Below are 9,635 nucleotides of genomic sequence, written 5' to 3' on the forward strand. Positions count from 1 at the left end.
TCAGCCCTCAATCCTCAATCCTCAACCCTCAGCCCTCATCCTCCATCCACAATCCTCAATCCTCAATCCTCAATCCTGAATCCTCAATCCTCAATCTTCAATCCTCAATACTCAATCTTCAATCATCAATCCTCAATCCTCAATCCTCAATTCTCAATCCTCAATCATCAATCCTTAATCTTCAATACTCAATCCACAATCATCAATCCTCAATCCTCAATCCTCAATCCTCAATCCTCAATCATCAATCCTCCATCTTCAATTCTCAATCCTCAATCCTCAACCCTCAATCTTCAATCCTCAATCCCCAGTCCTCAATCTTCAATCCTCAATCCTCAATCCTCAATCCTCAATCCTCAGTCCTCAATCCTCAATCCTCAAGCCTCAAACATCAATCCTCAACCGTCAGGCCTCGTCCTCAACCCTCAAACCTCAATCCTCAATCCTCAGTCTTCAATCATTAATACTCAATCTTCAATCCTCAATCCTCAATCCTAAATCCTCAATCCCCAATCCTCAATATTCAACATACAACCCTCAACCATCAATCCTCAATAATCAACCATCAATCCTCAATTCTCAATACTTAATAGAATATCCTGAATTCTCATGGTTCAATACTAAATCCACAATATTCAATAATCAAATCTCAATCCTCAAACATCAATTCTCATTACTCAATTCTCAACACTCAGCCCTCTCTCTTCAATCCTCCATCCTCAATCCTCAATCCTCAAGCGTCAATCCTCAATCCTCAATGCTCAACACTCAAACCTCAGTCCTCAAACCTCAATCCCGAATCCTCAATCCTGAATCCTCAATCTTCAGCACTCAGTCCTCAACAATCAATTGTCAATCCTCAATCCTCAATAGAATATCCTCAATTCACAGTTTTCGATACTCAATACCCAATCTTCAATCTTCAAATCTCAATTCACAAACATCAATCCTCATCACTCAACCCTCAACACTCTGTCCTCAATCTTCAATCCTCAATCCTCAATCCTCAATCCTCAATCCTCAATCCTCAATTCTCAATCCTCAATCCTCAATCCTCAGACTTCAAACATCAATACTCAACCCTCAGTCCTCGACCTCAACCCTCAGTCCTTATCCTCAATTCTCAATTCTCAATCCTCAATCCTCAACCCTCAATCTTCAATCCTCAATCCCCAGTCCTCAATCTTCAATCCTCAATCCTCAATCCTCAATCCTCAATCCTCAGTCCTCAATCCTCAATCCTCAAACCTCAAACATCAATCCTCAACCGTCAGTCCTCGTCCTCAACCCTCAAACCTCAATCCTCAATCCTCAGTCTTCAATCATCAATACTCAATCTTCAATCCTCAATCCTCAATCCTAAATCCTCAATCCCCAATCCTCAATATTCAACATACAACCCTCAACCATCAATCCTCAATAATCAACCATCAATCCTCAATTCTCAATACTTAATAGAATATCCTGAATTCTCATGGTTCAATACTAAATCCACAATATTCAATAATCAAATCTCAATCCTCAAACATCAATTCTCAGCACTCAATTCTCAACACTCAGCCCTCTCTCTTCAATCCTCCATCCTCAATCCTCAATCCTCAAGCGTCAATCCTCAATCCTCAATCCTCAACCCTCAAACCTCAGTCCTCAAACCTCAATCCCGAATCCTCAATCCTGAATCCTCAATCTTCAGCACTCAGTCCTCAACAATCAATTGTGAATCCTCAATCCTCAATAGAATATCCTCAATTCACAGTTTTCAATACTCAATCCCCAATCTTCAATCTTCAAATCTCAATTCACAAACATCAATCCTCATCACTCAACCCTCAACACTCAGTCCTCAATCTTCAATTCTCAATCCTCTATCCTCAATCTTCAATCCTCAATACTCAATCTTCAATCCTCAGTCCTCAATTTTCAATCCTCAATCCTCAATCCTCAATCCTCAATCCTCATTCCTCAAACCTCAATCCTCAACCCTCAGTCCTCATCCTCAATTCTCAATTCTCAATCCTCAATCCTCAACCCTCAATCTTCAATCCTCAATCCCCAGTCCTCAATCTTCAATCCTCAATGCGCAATCCTCAATCCTCAATCCTCAGTCCTCAATCCTCAATCCTCAATCCTCAATCCACAATCCTCAGTCCACAATCCTAAATCCTCAATCCTCAGTCCTCTAACCTCAACCCTCAACCGTCAGTCCTCGTCCTCAAACCTCAACCCTCAATCCTCAATCCTCAATCTTCAATCATCAATACTCAATCTTCAATCCTCAGTCCTCAATTCTCAATCCTCAATCCTCAATCCTCAATCCTCTATCCTCAATGCTCAATCCTCAATCCTGAATCCTCAGTCCACAATCCTCAATCTTCAAACCTCAGTCCCCAATCCTCAAGTTTCAATCCTCCATCCTCAATCCTCAATACACAATCCTCAATCTTCAATCCTCAATCCCCAGTCCTCAATCTTTAATCCTCAATGCTCAATCCTCCATCCTAAATCCTCAGTCCTCAATCCTCAATCCTCAAACCTCAAACATCAATCCTCAACCGTCAGTCCTCGTCCTCAATCCTCAACACTCAATTCTCAAACCTCAATCTTCAATCATCAATACTCAATCTTCAATCCTCAATCCTCAATCTTCAATCCTCAATCCTCAATTCTCAATCCTCAATACTCAATCCTCAATCGTCAATCCTCAATCCCCAATCCTCAATCTTCAATCCTCACTCCTCAATCCTCAATCCTCAATCCCGAATCTTCAATCCTCAATACTCAATGTTCAATCCTCATTCCTCAATCCTCAACCCTCAATCCTCAATCCTCAATCCTCAATCCTCAGTCTTCAATCCTCAATACTCAATCTGCAATCCTCAATCCTCAATCCTCAATCCTCAATACTCATTCTTCAATCCCCAATACCCAATCCTCAATCTTCAATCCTCAATCCTCAATCATCAATTCTCAATCCTCAATCCTCAATCCTCAGACCTCAAACATCAATATTCAGCACTCAGTCCTCGTCCACAATCCACAACCCTCAATCCTCAACCCTCAATCTTCAATCATCAATATTCAATCTTCAATCCTCAATCCTCAATCCTCAATCCTCAATCCTCAATCCTCAATCCTCAATCCTCAATCCCCAATCCTCAATCCTCAATCCTCAATCATCAATCCTCAATCATCAATACTCAATCCTCAATATTCAGTCTTCAGCCCTCAGTCCCCAACAATCAGTTGTCAATCCTCAATCGTCAATAGAATATCCTCAGTTCAGAGTTTTCAATACGCAATACTCAATCTGCAATCTTCAAATCTCTATTCACAAACATCAACACTCATCACTCAACCCTCAACACTCAGTCCCCAATCCTGAATCTTCAATCCTCAATCCTCAGTCCTCAATCCTCAATCCTCAATTTTGAATCCTCAATACTCAATCTTCAATACTCAATCCTCAATCCTCAAACCTCAATCTTCAATCCTCAATCCTCAATCCTCAATCCTCAATCCTCAATCCTCATTCTTCAATCATCAATACCCAATCCTCAGTCTTCAATCCTCAATCCTCAATCCTCAGTTCTCAATCCTCAACCCTCAGTCCTCAGTCCTCAAACCTCAATCCTCAACCCTCAGTCTTCCATCATCAATACTCAACCTTCAATCCTCAATCCTCAATCCTCAATCCTCAATCCTCAATCCTCAATATTCAACACACAACCCTCAACCATCAATCCTCAAACGTCAGCCATCAATCCTCAATTCTCAATACTCAATAGAATATGCTGAATTCTCATGGTTCAATACTCAATCCACAATATTCAATAATCAAATCTCAATCCTCAAACATCAATTCTCAATCTTCAATACTCAATACTGTATCTTCAATCCTCAACCCTCAATTCTCAATCCTCTATCCTCAATCGTGAATCTTCAATCCTCAGTCCCCAATTCTCAGCCTTCGATCCTCATTCCTCAATCCTCAATCCTCAATCCTCAATCCTCAATCCTCAGTCATCAGTACTCAATCTTCAATCCTCAATCCTCAGTCCTCAATCTTCCATCCTCAATGCTCCATCCTCCATCCTCAATCATCAGTCCTCAGTCCGCAACCCTCAATCCTCAAACTTCAATCCACAAACGTCAGTCCTCGTCCTCAACCCTCAACCCTCAATCCTCAATCCTCAATCTTCAATCCTCAATACTCAATCCTCAATATTCAACACACAACCCTCAACCATCATTCCTCAATACTCAACCATCAATCCTCATTTCTCAATACTCAATAGAATATCCTGAATTCTCATGGTTCAATACTCAATCCACAATATTCAATGATCAAATCTCAATTCTCAAACATCAATTCTCAACACTCAATCCTCAATACTCAAACCTCAGTCCTCAAACCTCAATCCCGAATCCTCAATCTTCAATCCTCAATACTCAATCTTCAATCCTCAGTCCTCAATTTTCAATCCTCAATCCTCAATCCTCAATCCTCAATCCTCATTCCTCAAACCTCAATCCTCAACCCTCAGTCCTCATCCTCAATTCTCAATTCTCAATCCTCAATCCTCAACCCTCAATCTTCAATCCTCAATCCCCAGTCCTCAATCTTCAATCCTCAATGCGCAATCCTCAATCCTCAATCCTCAGTCCTCGATCCTCGATCCTCAATCCTCAATCCACAATCCTCAGTCCACAATCCTCAATCCTCAATCCTCAGTCCTCTAACCTCAACCCTCAACCGTCAGTCCTCGGCCTCAAACCTCAACCCTCAATCCTCAATCCTCAATATTCAATCATCAATACCCAATCTTCAATCCTCAGTCCTCAATTCTCAACCCTCAATCCTCAATCCTCAAATCTCTATACTCAATGCTCAACCCTCAATCCTGAATCCTCAGTCCACAATCCTCAATCCTCAACTGTCAGTCCTCGGCCTCAAACCTCAACCCTCAATCCTCAATCCTCAGTCTTCAACCATCAATACTCAATCCTCAATCCTCTACCCTCAGCCCTCATCCTCAATCCTCAGTCATCAAACCACAATCCCGAATCCTCAATCCTGAATCCTCAATCTACTGCCCTCAGTCCTCAATAATCAATTGTCAGTCCTCAATCCTCAATAGAATATCCTCAATTCACAGTTTTCAATACTCAATCCCCATTCTTCAATCTTCAAATCTCAATCCACAAACATCAATTCTCATCACTCAGCCCTCAACTCTCAGTCCTCAATCCTCAATCCTCACTCCTCAGTCCTCAACCTTCAATCCTCATTACTCAATCAGCAATCCTAAATCCTCAATCCTCAATCCTCAATCCTCTATTCTCAATCCTCAATCCTCAATCCTCAGACCTCAAACATCAATACTCAAACCTCAGTCCTCGTCCTGAATCAACAACACTCAATCCTCAATCCTCAATCTTCAATCATCAATATTCAATCTTCAATCGTCCATCCTCAGTCCTCAATCCTCAATCCTCAATCCTCAATCCACAATCCTCAGTCCTCAATCCTCAATCCTCAATCCTCTAACTTCAGTCCTCAACAGTCAGTCCTCGTCCTCAAACCTCAACCCTCAATCCACAATCCTCAATCCTCAATACCCAATCCTCAATCTTCAATCCTCAGTCCTCAATCCTCAATCATCAATCCTCAATCCTCAATCCTCAATCTTCAATCATCAGTCCCAAATCCTCAATCTTCAATCCACAATCCTCAACACTCAACCTTCAATCCTCAATACTCAATATTCAATCCTCAATCCTCAATCATCAATCCTCGATCCTCATTCTTCAATCCTCAATACCCAATCCTCAACCTTCAATCCTCAATCCTCAATCCTCAATTCTCAATCCTCAATCCTCAATCCTCAGACCTCAAACATCAATACTCAACCCTCAGTCCTCGTCCTCAATCCACAACCCTCAATCCTCAGTCCTCAATCTTCAATCATCAATATTCAATCTTCAATCCTCAATCCTCAACCCTCAATCCTCAATTATCAATCCTCAACGTTCAATCCGCAATACACAATCCTCAATCTTCAATCTTCAATCCTCAATCCTGAATCCTCAATCCTCAATCCTCAATCCTCAATACTCAATCCTCAATCCTCAGCCCTCAAACCTCATCCTCAATTCTCAATTCTCAATCCTCAATCCTCAACCCTCAATCTTCAATCCTCAATACTCAATCCTCAATCTTCAAACCTCAGTCCCCAATCCTCAATTTTCAATCCTCCATCCTCAATCCTCAATACTCAATCCTCAATCTTCAATCCTCAATCCCCAGTCCTCAATCTTTAATCCTCAATGCTCAATCCTCCATCCTAAATCCTCAGTCCTCAATCCTCAATCCTCAAACCTCAAACATCAATCCTCAACCGTCAGTCCTCGTCCTCAATCCTCAACACTAAATTCTCAAACCTCAATCTTCAATCATCAATACTCAATCTTCAATCCTCAATCCTCAATCTTCAATCCTCAATCCTCAATTCTCAATCCTCAATACTCAATCCTCAATCGTCAATCCTCAATCCCCAATCCTCAATCTTCAATCCTCACTCCTCAATCCTCAATCCTCAATCCCCAATCTTCAATCCTCAATACTCAATGTTCAATCCTCATTCCTCAATCCTCAATCCTCAATCCTCAATCCTCAATCCTCAATCCTCAGTCTTCAATCCTCAATACTCTATCTGCAATCCTCAATCCTCAATCCTCAATCCTCAATACTCATTCTTCAATCCCCAATACCCAATCCTCAATCTTCAATCCTCAATCCTCAATCATCAATTCTCAATCCTCAATCCTCAATCCTCAGACCTCAAACATCAATATTCAGCACTCAGTCCTCGTCCACAATCCACAACCCTCAATCCTCAACCCTCAATCTTCAATCATCAATATTCAATCTTCAATCCTCAATCCTCAATCCTCAATCCTCAATCCTCAATCCTCAATCCTCAATCTTCAATCCTCAATCCTCAATCCTCAATCCTCATTCCTCAAACCTCAATCCTCAACCCTCAGTCCTCATCCTCAATTCTCAATTCTCAATCCTCAATCCTCAACCCTCAATCTTCAATCCTCAATGATCAATTTCCAATCCTAGATCATCAATCCCCAATACTCAATCCTTAATCCTCAGTCTTCAATCCTCAATCCCCAGTACTCAATCTTCAATCCTCAATGCTGAATCCTCAATACTCAATCCTCAGTTCTCAATCCTCAATCCTCAATCCTCAAACCTCAATTCTCAACCGTCAGTCCTCGTCCTCAAACCTCAACCCTCAATCCCCAATCCTCAATCTTCAATCATCAATACTCAATCCTCAATCCTCATCCCTCAATCATCAGTCCTCAAACCTCAATCCCGAATCCACAATCCTGAATCCTCAATCTTCAGCCCTCAGTCCTCAATAATCAAATGTCAATCCACATTCCTCAATAGAATAAACTCAATTCACAGTTTTCAATACTCAATCCCCATTCTTCAATCTTCAAATCTCAATCCACAAACATCAATTCTCATCACTCAACCCTCAACACTCAGTCCTCAATCCTCAATCCTCAATCCTCAATCTTCAATCCTCAATACTCAACCTTCAACCCTCACTCCTCAATCCTCAATCCTCAATCCTCATTCTTCAATCCTCAATACCCAATCCTCAATCTTCAGTCCTCAATCCTCAATCCTCAATTCTCATTCCTCAATCCTCAGTCCTCAAACCTCAATCCTCAAACCTGAGCCCTCATACTCAATCCTCAATCCTCATTCCTCAATCCTGAACCTTCAGTTCTCAATACTCAATCTTCAATCTTCAATCCTCAATTCTTAATCCTCGATCCTCATTCTTGAATCCTCAATACCCAATCGTCAACCTTCAACCCCCAATCCTGAATCCTCAATTCTCAATCCTCAATCTTCAATCCTCAATACTGAATCTACAATCCTCAATCCTTAACCCTCAGTCCTCAACTCTCATTCCAGAATCTTCAATCCTCAGTCCCCAATCCTCAATCTTCAATCCTCAATCCTCAATCATCAATCCTCAATCCTCAGTCCTCAGTCCTCAGTCCTCAAACCTCAATCCTCAATCCTCAATCCCCAATCCTCAATCCTCAATCCTCAATCATCGATCCTCAATCTTCAATACTCAATCCTCAATATTCAATCTTCAGCCCTCAGTCCTCAACAATCAGTTGTCAATCCTCAATCCTCAATAGAATATCCTCAGTTCAGAGTTTTCAATACGCAGTACTCAACCTGCAATCTTCGAATCTCTATCCACAAACATCAACTCTCATCACTCAACCCTCAACACTCAGTCCCCAATCCTCAATCTTCAATCCTCAATCCTCAGTCCTCAATCCCCAATCCTCAATTTTGAATCCTCAATACTCAATCTTCAATGCTCAATCCTCAATCCTCAAACCTCAATCTTCAATCCTCAATCCTCAATCCTCAATCCTCAATCCTCACTCCTTATTCTTCAATCATCAATACACAATTCTCGGTCTTCAATCCTCAATCCTCAATCCTCAATTCTCAATCCTCAACCCTCAGTCCTCAGTCCTCAAACCTCAATCCTCAACCCTCAATCTTCAATCATCAATACTCAATCTTCAATCCTCAATCCTCAATCCTCAATCCTCAATCCTCAATCCTCAATATTCAACACACAACCCTCAACCATCAATCCTCAATAGTCAGACATCAATCCTCAATTCTCAATACTCAATAGAATATCCTGAATTCTCATGGTTCAATACTCAATCCACAATACTCAATAATCAAATCTCAATCCTCAAACACCAATTCTCAATCTTCAATCCTCAATACTGTATCTTCAATCCTCAACCCTCAGTTCTCAATCCTCTATCCTCAATCGTGAATCTTCAATCCTCAGCCTCAATCCTCAGCCTTCAATCCTCAATCCTCAATCCACAATCCTCAATCCTCAGTCATCAGTACTCAATCTTCAGTCCTCAATCCCCAGTACTCAATCTTCAATCCTCAATGCTCCATCCTCCATCCTCAATCATCAGTCCTCAGTCCTCAACCCTCAATCCTCAAACTTCAATCCTCAACCGTCAGTTCTCGTCCTCAACCCTCAACACTCAATCCTCAATCCTCAATCCTCAATCCTCAATACTCAATCCTCAATATTCAACACACAACACTCAACCATCAATCCTCAATACTCAACCATCAATCCTCATTTCTCAATACTCAATAGAATATTTTGAATTCTCATGGTTCAATACTCAATCCACAATATTCAATAATCAAATCTCAATCCTCAAACATCAATTCGCAGCACTCAATCCTCAACACTCAGCACTCTCTCTTCAATCCCCCATCCTCAATAATCAATCCTCAATCTTCAATCCTCAATACTCAATCTCCAATCCTCAATCCTCAGTCCTCAATCCTCAATTCTGAGTCCTCAATCCTGAATCCTCAATCTTCAGCCCTCAGTTCTCAACAATCAGTTGTCCATCCTCAATCCTCAATAGAATATCCTCAATTCACACTATTCAATACTCGATACTCAATATGCAATCTACAAATCTCTATCCACAAACATCAATTCTCATCACTCAACCCTCAACAC

The sequence above is a fragment of the Calliopsis andreniformis genome, unplaced genomic scaffold, assembly GCF_051401765.1.
Source record: "Calliopsis andreniformis isolate RMS-2024a unplaced genomic scaffold, iyCalAndr_principal scaffold0041, whole genome shotgun sequence".
In the NCBI taxonomy this organism is placed as follows: Eukaryota; Metazoa; Arthropoda; class Insecta; order Hymenoptera; family Andrenidae; genus Calliopsis; species Calliopsis andreniformis.